Source organism: Cervus canadensis, chromosome 17 (assembly GCF_019320065.1).
Source record: "Cervus canadensis isolate Bull #8, Minnesota chromosome 17, ASM1932006v1, whole genome shotgun sequence".
NCBI classification, from domain to species: Eukaryota; Metazoa; Chordata; class Mammalia; order Artiodactyla; family Cervidae; genus Cervus; species Cervus canadensis.
The window spans coordinates 29376174-29388236 of record NC_057402.1 but is presented as its reverse complement, the minus strand read 5'-3'; the positions used below and the strand labels follow the sequence as shown (position 1 = coordinate 29388236).

The window sequence follows — 12063 nt, the reverse complement described above, 5'->3', positions numbered from 1 at the left end:
AAAAACACACAGAAATCTAGCATGGCATTTAATAGATTTTTTGCAACAAATTGGTTGTAACATTGTGTTGTTATTTGTTATCTTCAACCTTTGCCAGTTAAAATTAACTTAATGCTGGAAAAACATTTTGAAACTTTTTGAAGCTTTTCTTCTTTTATACTTATAACTGTTTTCAATGAGATGAAGGTTGCTCTTTTTGAGATTTTGGAACTGGAAGTGCTTAGTGATCATAACTTATTTGACATCTCAAATTGCAATTTCTTTCCAGGTTTAAAGTATTTTGTCTGCTACAAGTTAATACAAATTATTAATATATAAAACTTTGAGAGAGTGACTTACTTAAGCTAGAGCAGTGAAAAGATTCTTCCAAATGTTTCTTCAAGTTGTTTCAAAATTGGAAATTACGGAAATATGAAGCCCAGAACTAACAAGATTTAATACAAATATCTATGTTCATGGAAGATTTCGTGTGGTTTCTATTACTCACATCAAATTGAGGATAGATAAAAAAGAAAATGAGACTTGTAGTGTTTGATTTAATTATGTATATTTAAATTGGTGGTTATTTCACCCAAGTAGGTGGATAAATCCAAAATACTTAGAGCTCTAAATATATAAATATGGTTTTTTAAAGTCTGTTTTCTACAACATCGTTGAAGAACTTGCATGCAGTGAAGTAATTTTGCTTTTGAGAAATTAATTTTATGAATAGCTAAATTAGCTGGTTGTGTTTGGGACTCAATGCCTGTTTGAGAAATAGGCTAACAAAGGGTGAAGGTGAAGACCATTAGAGGTTTTAGAAGGGGCTGAGACGGGTTGCTGGGGTTGTGTAACTGTGCCTAGAGGGCGGGGTTCCTGTACATTCCTACTTCACCAGATAACCTGCCCCCAACACTACTCCAGCTTCTGCCAGACAGATGGGACTCTCCAGCATGAAAATCTGCGCAACCATTCCAACAAGTAGGGTAGGTGAAACTGAAATTAAAATTCTCCCTTCTCTTTTTTTCCCCCTACTTGAGGCCAGATCCTGGAGATACAGAAAGAATAGGGGTCATTTAGATTCTCCTTTTCGCGCATACACGTCTGCATTCTCCCTAAGAGCTTCCAACCTGTAAGAGTTCAAAGGCGCTATCTTTCACAGTACTTCATTCTTGATTTTCTCTTACGAGTTTTTTATTTTTTTTTTAATGCTTTCTTTTCCCATCCCAATCATTCTCCCGTCTCTACCCTCCCTCCAGAGTCTCCCCTCCCCCCACCCCAACCACCAGCAGTTAAAATAATCCACCTCTTGGTTTTCGGCCCCCAAACCGACCTTTTCTCCACTCCAGCGGTCAGTTCACCCGGACCTTTTCCTAAGGATGTAGGCCAAGGTGGCTCAAGGAAATATATGATGTAGTGTTATATTTTGAGTCTCTTTTCTGCCTTCCAATTTCTATCTTTTTTCCCCCCCTCCATCCAAGACTATGCCTGATGTTGCCCGAAGGATGCCGAGGAAAAAGACTTCAGGACTGGAAGAGCTCTTACCCAAGATCGGTAAGTGAAAGTGCTTTACCGGGATGCGGGTGGCGGGGGAGCTGTGCCCGACCGGCTGATTTTGACCAAGGCTCAAACTGAGACTTTGAGGTCCAGGACTAAAGTACTCTTTAAAAAAAAAAAAAAAGTTCTTTCTTAGAGGGCACGCTATCAGCAGAAGTAGCTGAAAGAATGCATGACTTTTTTTTTCCCCTCGGCGGCAGAGAGTCACGGTGGATCCCTAAGTAAAAAGGGTGGTAGACATGGTAAAAAGGGATGGTGAGAAAAGGAGAAGAATTTCTATGGAGCCAGGGTAGTGGGAGACTGAACTAGTTTCCAAAGTGCAAAGTAATTCATTTCGTGGGAAAAGGATTTCTGAGTCTTAAAGAAACTGCGAGAAGACACTAACGAGACTTAAGGTTCAAACCTCTATGTATTTGAGACAAAGGTTTTTGTTCGAGAGCCAAGGGCTTGCTTCGTTCTAAAGTTTTCTTTTCTTTTTCCTTTTCTTTCTTTCTTTTTATTTCTTGGTGGGATGTCCCTCCTCCCCCTATTTTCACACCAACATCGCCCACCTCCCCCAGAGCTGGCCCTCCGCTCCCAGCTCCTTGGCCTGGGTCGGGCGAGGGTCCCTGCCGGCTTGAGCGGCGTTGCTCCAGGTAGAGTCGGGGGTGAGAGGCTCTCTTTCCCTTATTCGAAGGAGCAAGGAAATGAGCACCGTTCTGGGCTTGACTTCGTCCCTGCTGGGAATATCTCAGTTCCCGGCTTTGGGATCTCAGGCTAATAATTGATTCTTAATGCACACTTAGGAGACGGCGGTGTAAGCTCGAGAGCCAGGGTATCCCGAGAGTGGCTGCGGGCGCGGGAGACAGGTTGCCTCGGCCCGAAGCGAGTTTGGAGCCCTCGCCGAGGTTTCCCCGTTAGCCTTTCTGGCGCCCCGGGGACTTCAGCACGATGGCGGGACTTGAGGTCCTTGTGGCAGGGACCCGGCAGCGCGGTTTTCTCGGATTTTGGAATCGTGTAGAAACGTGCTTTGGGCGGCCGGGCCGCGGCGGCGCTGGCGGCGCAGTGCAGAGGGGCTCCCGGGCCGCGGCGGCGGAGACGCCGGCAGAGGGGAAGCCGGGCGCCGCGCAGAGAGCCGCAAGGTGAGGGCGCTCTTGCCCAGGACAAGGCGGAGCTCGGAGTGCGAGAGCGCCGGCTGACGCCGGGGACACCGACGCCCGCAGCTGGGCCGGCGCGCTTCCCCGCCTTTCCCCTTTCTGCCCGTTCTTCCGTGCTCCCCACCCGCCCACCTGGTGCGGTTTCAGATCTTAGCACCTGCTGGTTGATAGAACTGTTTCCTCTGTAGTGGACACCTTTTCTCCTTTCCACTCTCTACTCTTCCATTTCGCTTTCTGCCCCGTTTCTTTTCTGCCCAAACCCGTGGTCCGAAATGAAGGGTTCTTAGAGGAAAAGAGGTAGCCTTTGGGGTAGGAATTCCAACACTTTCAAAGATGTCCCTGCGCCAGGGAAAGGGAGGCAGGGGGTTAGGTGGGCAGAGCATCCTGCCTGTGCGAGGGGTATTCTCAGCAGTGATCTTCAGCCTTGAAAAGAAAGAACCACTAAGAATGGAGCTCATCCATTTCCGACTGTCCCCTCCCCGTCTTCCATAAGACTCAATTTCTCTGCCTCAACCCCATCCTCACCCGGCCCTCTATCAAAACTTGAGGGAGGCAGAAATTCCAGAATTGTCGAATTAGGAAAAGGCGTTTAAAATAGCCAGTAACTCTCAAAATTATGCTTGTGACAGTGAGAGAGGAGACAGGATGTCCCCTGTCCTTGTCACGGCGCGTCGCCTGCCGCGTGTGAATCTCAGCCCTCCTCTCCGGCCTTGGGGAAAAGCTAGGGAGGAAGCTCACTGTACGTTGCATGATTTAGGGATTATTGTCCGAATGGGGGACTGTTCACTGCCAGACGTGTTCGGGATATTCAACTTCGATTTAGGCTGAATTTTTCTACACAGTCAGCACTCCTCGAATTGGGGCCATCTTCCTCAGTTATATTCCCTTTTTCTTCTCCTCATATTGTCTAATCCTTTTAATCAGAATGCATTTAAGGTGCAAACCTATCTCGCTCTGGGTCTGGAAGGCAAGGCGTTGTTGTTGATTCTCTTGACTGAACAGAAAAACTAAAAACTGTAGTGGGGTTAGAGATACACTGAATTATCTCTCAGTTCTTTCATTTTCTCACTGCTCTGAAATTTAATGACCTGATCATTGTTGTTTGAAGTTAAATTATCTGTTAAATTAGCTCTAAACAATAACTGGTGATATTTTCCTTTTGGGATCAGTTGCCCTTGCATCCTGTTTCCTGGATGGAAAGGAGAGGAGTCAAAGAGAACGTTTGGTCACAGAATTATACAAAGATAATAAAAATGGATATTTATGTGCTAGTGATATCATGCAAGGAAAAAAAATCACTTTCAAAGATGCTGAATTTCATAAATAAGAAAAAATTTGAGGCCTGTGCTTCAGAAGGACCACACTAATTCAAGGATGAATGTAAATAAGCATCTTTGTTGATTAAGAAAAAAATGTGAACACCATATTTTCATTACTCTACAGAACCTAAATACTCAAACTCATCATACACCGGTACTTGCTAATTTAAATTAATTCTGCCCTCCAGGGATAAATATTCTCAAAAAGGAAATTTAACTTTAAGCAAAATCTGAAATGTTTCAGATGTGAATTTCTAGAAATCCAAAGTATATTTATTTATTTGAGGCAGACACTTGTTTGTTTTGCAATCACTTTATGAAACAATTTTGGAATAACGCAGATGCTCTTCCCCCCTTCCTTGTTTCAGACTGCTTGCATATGCAGGCAAAGGCATAAGAACTCCCAGGGTATATTGAGGATATAACATTTTTACTCTTTTAACAAAAGGCCCAAAGAACCTATAAAGCCAAAGGTACCATAGTAGTTTTAAAAAATCTTTAAAAATGAGCACTTTGTGTGTCTTCTACCCATTAAAACGTGCTGAATGAATAATTAGAGGCTATAATGAAGGTTGAAAATTCAGAACATGAATAAGGTGGCAATTTTATTAATGCTTTTATAATTTTTATCATTAATTATGTAATTTTAAGTTTGGCAAAGCTTTGTTGGAAAAAATAGAGTACTCCTCCCACCACATCAAATATACTCTAGAAGGAATAAGGTAGAATCAGGTAGAAGTGGCAAGAGGGCTTGTTTATTTATTTCCAGTAGTAGTAATTGTAGTAGTAGTAGTAGCAGCAGTGGAGTTGAAAAATATACTTTTAATTATACATTGGGAGCTCTGATTGCAGGCTGGAAGACTAAAATCGATCATTCCTGCATCGATGGTGTGGTCTATTACTGCATTGATTTGTGTTTATTTATGCAGACTTTCAGTTATTTACTTACATATTTCAGCATCTGCCTCTTGATTATTATCACAGGTTGGTTTTAATGAAAGAACTTATATAGGAAACACATTTGACAGATCAATTTTAAGTAAACTTGGTAGTGAATTATGGCACTCCAAAGAGTTTATGAAATTACTTATTCGTACTTACTTTTTAGCAATTAGGAACCTGTCTCTGATTAAAATCTCACACTACTCAAAAGCTTCCATTCTTCTCTTCAAACATTGTGCTTATGTTTTTATAAAATAGGAAAACAGATGATTATATGATGTTAGGTGTGATAAAATGAAACTGATGAATGAGGTTTGTTGTTTTGTTTTGTTTTTTTTTTCTGTTGACATGACTAGGTTACCCTCATGACAATAAAGTGACCATTGGGTTTACTAATGCTATTGAAAATCAAGGAGCAATGGATTTTGAACATGGAAGTGGCAATGTTTTAAAACATCTCTTAACTCTAAGTTATGCCAGGGGTACTTATGCTGAACGGGATATTCTCAGATTCTTCAGTACATATTAAATGCATATATTCTATTATTTAGTGTATATCTACAATTATATCTTATGAAGATTGGCATTTCTCTTGAACTAAAAGCTTACATGTGAATGTTATGCATCAAAGTTGATTTGAACAAATAGGACAACTAAAGACCAGGGAGTGTGACTTTTGTATGTAAAAGGCAGTACTCTAGAAGGAATAAAGTAGAATCAGGTAGAAGTGACAGCAGGCCTTGTTTATCTATGGGAGATTGAGATGCATGTGCTTCTCTTATTGTCATTACAAAATGTTGAAAGATGACTTGGAAATGGGGGGAAGGAGTGGCCAAATTCATTGAGGGCTATTTGCTTCTGACTTTACAGATCTTTTATTGCAGTCTGGAGGATCCGTTTTTCCTCACTAATAATTTGGAATTCATCTACCAAATACGGTTAATAGTTCTCTTCTTTGTTTCTCACACTTCCCCCTTCTCTGGTATCTGCGAAGAATATAGAGGAAAATTAATCGAATTCTTTCTTAAGAAGGAAAGGGCCTTGAGACATGGAATTAACTCTCCTCACCCTGGCGAGTTTTCCTGAAACTACTTCTCCTCAGCATCGGTGCTCTGAGAGGTGGAGCCTCGCAGTCAGGCGGCTGCAGGCAGAAGGTGGGCGAGCCCTGGGACCTTAAGCTGTGTAGAAGGTTGAAAGGAGGAGCAGAGGGAGAGCTTTGAGGTTTGTTTATTTTGTCTATTTTTATTTTTCTGTCCCATGCCAAGCCCTTGAAGTTAACACAGAGATATGGCCCTTTAGGACCAAGCACTCAGCATTCTTTCGAGACCGAGATTCCAGAGCATCAGATGAACCGACTTAGAGCTAAGGCGTGCTCACCCCCACCCCTTCCTACGCACGCATCAGCTCGTCCTCACGTGCGTCGGGGTAGTGGACAGTGTTGACTTGAATTGCTCTCGCTCGCTCCAAGCCTTTCCTGTGAATGAACCCGAAAACACTCGACAGGTCGTGAATAATCGTTTTAATGAGTGTGCAAAGCGTGCGACGGGGTGCACCGAGCTGTCGGGTTAAACAAACAACTTGTACCCTGACCAAATCCGATTGTTAAAGTGCAAAGTGATGTCAGTACCATTTCCATTGCCCTTCAGAAAACCACAGATCTGACACGCGGGAGTCCAATTTTCCCCATTAAAGAAAAATAACAATATTTTCCAACCGTGTATGTGATCTTCTTTAATATTAACCTGAGCCAAACAAAACCTCATTTGGGAATCAGAGAAGTAGTTGTGTCACTGCCTCAAAAACAAATCGAAAAGGAGAAAACAAGGAAGAAATCAGAACAAATCTAAAAAGCCTAACAGATTTCTTTTTGATAGCTCACACATCATTGCTGATCAATATTGTAAAAATCTTACACACACACACACACACAGCAGCTCAGTATTGGCAAAAATCAAGTTAACTGCATCTAAACAATTGCGATCGATCATTTGGTTCTGTATTAAAATAGAAACTACCAACCTATAAAGACTTTTTTTCTATTGAAAATCTAACGGAAATATTTGCTGTTATACATTAGTCTGTGAAGGAATGAAGGGATAAGTAGTCCTCACATTTATGCTTTCAAGGAAAACAGGTTGGAGAAAAGTAATGTTAAAGGAACCCTGATGGGCCACCACTATCTAAAAAAATAACAAAAAGCACAGTGAGCTCCACAAATCACACTCTCCCCTCTTTTTGCACAACTGTACTGGGGAAATATTTTTGTTTCTTTCACGTCTAGTAAAAATACCTACTTATTTAGAATCAGCCACATGTGCTCCTTTACTTGCTCATTCTTTTGCCCTCTTTCACAATTCCAAACATCAACTGCCACATGAAGACTAAGAAAATAAAACCTCAAAAGTTTTAAAAAATTTTTTATGTATCTTCTCTAAAACTTTTGTGCAGAAATGTGTAAAGTGTTGCCCTTGCCAGCACCTCATATACATTCACAAATCAAACAAAATGGCCCAAATGCTTGGAAGTCAGTGTATCAGTTCCAAATAACTAGCTCCTTCAACTCAGTAACAATATAGGGAGATTAAGGCTTATATTTTCATTGGATTAAGTATTACAGATTACATGTTTTTCTTCTAATACTGAAAACATATCATGTCCTACAGTCTGAAAGTTTATTCATCCTCTTATAATTGTAGTCAGCTTGTAGGAATAAAATGTTAGGGATATTGTACATTTGAATATAGGAGCTCAGCAGCATTTGCTCACTTAACTGCTATTGCATAGGTGGTTATCTATATATCTGTCTTTCTGACCATCTATTTCACATACAAATATGTCAATATACAACCAACTGTAATTAGATGAATTAACCCATCTGAAACATATAACTGAGGTATGTGATGGAATAAGCATTCTCATATGGAAGCCGTTGTTATGGTTGCTAGTTTTTATACATCTCTGTCAATTTAGCCCCAACTGGATAAATGGAAGGTACTGAAATTCAGTTTCCATCATCAAAACTTGGAAAAGACAACCAGTAGGTTAGGACAGTGTTTTTGTTGATTTTGACTGCTATCTGGTGAATGTCTGTATCAGAATATCAATTCAGAATAGCCTTTAATTACTAGGAAATTTGACAAAAATGACTGTCAAAAATTAGGGGCTTGCATTTTTATTGTTTTAAGTATTTTTGGACATACAACAGACTGTGCAGTTATTACCTAAACAGATTTCTTCTCTGTGGGCTGACTGAGTTGAGGAGTTTTAGGAGTCACTGAAAGAGCCGAATCCATTTCTGTTTTAGATTCACAAACAGCAAAGCTAGAGGGTGCGTCTGTTTTTGTGTGTATATATGTAGTTAAAGAACTGCACTATCAAAACATTAATTATATTTGAAAGATAGCAGAGAGCTTGTTGTGGAGAGAACTGCATTATTGAATTTATATTCCATGGAATGTGTCTGTGGAAAGGGCTGAAATTGTATACCTGTCTTATATGATGCACCCTCTTCAGTGAGGTGTGTAATAAGAGCAAAGAGATGAAGGAGGCAAACTTAGAGAGGAGAGATCTTAGGTATTTGGATGGTCCTAAGCAGAAGGAATTCACACGCAAATGCAAATGACTGAAGAACAAGCCTGGGGTCTTTGTTCTCTGTCAACAAAAACAAATGTATTTTTTTCCCTCTATCAAACAAATCACAGAGTGATCTTAGCTGAATTTGGAGCACGTTGGGGGGAGAGAGAGAGACTGAGTGACTAAGAATATTCCAATTACCATAGTTCTGATTCCCAAGTCCTGTTTATTTCACAGCTGCCAAATTTTATATCCAAAATTTAGATTCTCTTCCTCCCAAATCCTACATTGGTATGAATCATCCCTGATCATTTTTAGTTTTTGGCTTAATTACTAGTTTTCAGCTTTAAATTACCAATAAACTAATTAATCTGACTAATCTTTCTAAACTTCTGTTAAGTAGTATAATAGCAGCAACAACAACAAAAATAAAATAACAAAAACTGCAGCAATAATGACAAAAATAAAATGTTAATAATAATACAAATAATAATAGCATAAACAATTTAAAAATATTTTCTCTAGCCAACAGGATGAAGATGGAATCTATTTCAGTCTGAAATTTTGTTTCATGGCTGCAGTTGGACATTCCTCTGATATCTTGTATCACTGGTTAGATGGATGATCTGTTCCTGCCCAACTTGTGTTCTAATAGACTCCCCTGGTCTAATATGGTGGGTCTTTTTAGTGTCACTGAGTGCTTTTGTGTCCCCTCTTCACTGCTATGGGCATGTCCCCCTTGGACACTATTCCCAAATCAATCAACCCAGAACAGACCTGGAAGCAGAGACAGACAGGTGAAGGGATTCTTGAGTAGAAGGAGCTGGTACCTTCTAGCTGGAGCTCTTCTGGTGAATGGTCAAGTTGTCATATTTTGGGACTCACCTTCACAAAGACGAGAAGTTTGAGAAGGGCACAGGAACTAAGGTTCTGTGAATCAAAAGAGAATTCTGGCCCTAAGGAATTCAGGTCATTGGGCGAGACACAAAAATTAGAAATTAGGGCCTCCAGGATGAGTTCTGATTTCTTTGGAGATGGAGGGATGCAAAGAGGACAGTAAAGTGGAGGGAGTGGAAGCAGAGGGAGGAGACCAGGTGGAAGGTGTTAGGACCTGGTGATAATCTAGCTGGTAATGTTGACCCATCTGTTTAGGAGGAGGGAGCGGTGCTTTTATCAGTTGTAAACCTGTCAAGGTTTATTGTTCCAGGTACAAGAACAGCCACCAGTTCCTGAGACTGGAAAGAATCTGCCACTGAGTTTGTATCTGCAGGCATCTAACTCTCCTCTCAGCCCAAAATTCTCCCTATGTCCTGAGCCCCCTATGCACCCCATCCCCAAGAAAAAGGAAACGAAAGAAAATAAAAAGCAGATAGGGAGAGAATTAAGACTCAGTGTTTGTCAGGCAGATGTTGGGGTTAAAGCAGGTTGTTTGGGTACCTGCTTTCATTTTGGAGGGGAACGAAAGCTGGTGATAAAAGGATGGGCATTTGTGGGAGAGAAGAGCAAAAAATAAGAGAAATTCCTTGGCAGCCCAGCGGAAGGAATTTGGGTAGGACCAAATGGAAAAGGACTTTAGCAACAGAAGGACAGTTTAAAAGGAAAGAAGGGTGATTGTAAGATGTGTTTGCATTGTTCTGTTTTCCTGCAAATTAATGTAGCCTTGAAAACTTATGAGAAAATATCTTCATGCCTTGTTAAAACACAATTACAAAAAGAAAGGCATACTATCAATAGCCAGTTTTGTCCTCAAGAAAACTCTTTTCTTTAGATATTATCATATACATGCAATCCATAACTAAACCAAATGGTAGTTGAAGGAAGGGAGGTAAAAAAAGAATGACGGAACTGCCCTGCTGGTCTTACAGAGTGCATCTATCTCCTCGCCTTTCACAGCAGGGAGGTTGAAGGATCTTTTTTCATTTCCATCTAGTCTTTTCACTTAAAAACGTATGAAAATATTACAGTTCATGAGATTGTTTTTCATGAAAGATCAGCAGAGAATGAAGAGCTTTCATTTCTAGGGATAAATTCACTGAGGCGATGCTCAGCGTGCTACAGGAGAAAGACAACTTTGGTTGAAACTGTATATTGCTCTGCTTTTCAGTGGCACCCCCCAGACCTTCTCTGTGCAGTAATAATAACTAATAACTACTAAGTTCACTCCACTCTTCTGGAAGTACAACTCTGCAACTTGAAATCAAACTGGATCTTTCCATATAAAATCCAACTCTAATTAAAATATTTTCTGGAAAATATTGTTATTGTGATTGTTTTTATTCATTTGAATTATTCCTTGATTAAAAAACAACTATCATTTGTTTCAATGAGAAAATTAAAAGAAACCAACATCGCCAGTAAAAGTATCCCTCAATCCTGTTATGTACATTCCCAAAGTATGGCTTTTAAGAATTTATTTTCAAACAACTTGGCTTTAATTGTACATATCTGAGAACCTCTGAGTCACTGGAGACATGCCTAACTAAAATAAACTAAGTTAATACATTTGTAATGGGAATATTTGACACAAAGTAAAGAAACAATAAAAGTAGACATTTCAAAAAGTAGTAAAAGTCATGCAGACATTCACCTGCACTGTTTATGCACCCATTTAACACAATTAGTAGGCTTCTATAACCCAGTACCTTAAAAATGTCATTAGCCAACAAATATAAATGCTTATGCACATATACCATACGTACTATGCTGAATATAGTTGAAACATGTACACTTTAGAAACTAAGAGCTAAACATATTAGTATTTCTAACTTTTAACCACCAATAATTGGTGTTTGTGATTTGTAAACACTGAAGGAAAGTCAGAACCACGACATTCTGCTTGGGCTGTCCTGTGAAGCAAATAGAGGCGTCTTTCTGTTCTGGGTGTGCAGGAGTAAGGAACTTAGCAGTGAGTGGATTTAAGATCTATTTATGTTTTCAGTAAATGAAGATGTAGTCATTTCATTCTTTAAACATTCATATTCTACTATTAAAAGAAATATTTACAGTTTCAAAGACGAGAGGTAAGCCCAAGTCAAACTATCATATCACAGAAAATGAATGGTTTCAAATGATGCTAACATTTTTTCCAGCAAAGAATTTTTCAAGGCAGATACAGGTAGATCTGTTGCACAAGTGACAAAATAAATATTTTTAAAATGGGCTGTGGGGGGTGTTGAATTGACACTCTGAATATTTATGAGTAATACTCCTTTGAAGAAGGTTGTGTGACTATCACACTCCATAAAAATGGAGGACGGGGTGAAGTTCTGAGGGTGGAAATGTCCAAGCATCCTAACTATTACTAAAGGTGGGAGGGTGTGACCTGTGTACAAAAAGAAAGGATTCCATGCCAAGAGAGTAGCTGCAAAAGTCTATTCGTCCCATCCTGTTTATTTTCTTTTGGGTACACATTTCCAAAACAGATCCTTTCCACTAGGTTCTCATTTTGCAGTTATGGCTTCACCGACAGTAGCCGGCTTGTATTAAAGTGCAATCCAATGCATCAGTCCAGTTTTGAATAGAAGACAATGGACATGAAAAATAAAGTGACAGTCTTA

The 12063-nt window shown here is 39.9% G+C and overlaps 1 long non-coding RNA gene across 1 annotated transcript; it reads left to right on the top strand.

Annotated features, from left to right (window-relative positions):
- Positions 1-881: 881 nt before the first annotated feature.
- On the top strand, positions 882-6645 carry LOC122455074. The gene is made up of 3 exons (XR_006273578.1): positions 882-965; positions 1461-1533; positions 6199-6645. It is a non-coding gene; the product is annotated as an uncharacterized LOC122455074 (long non-coding RNA).
- Positions 6646-12063: the final 5418 nt, after the last annotated feature.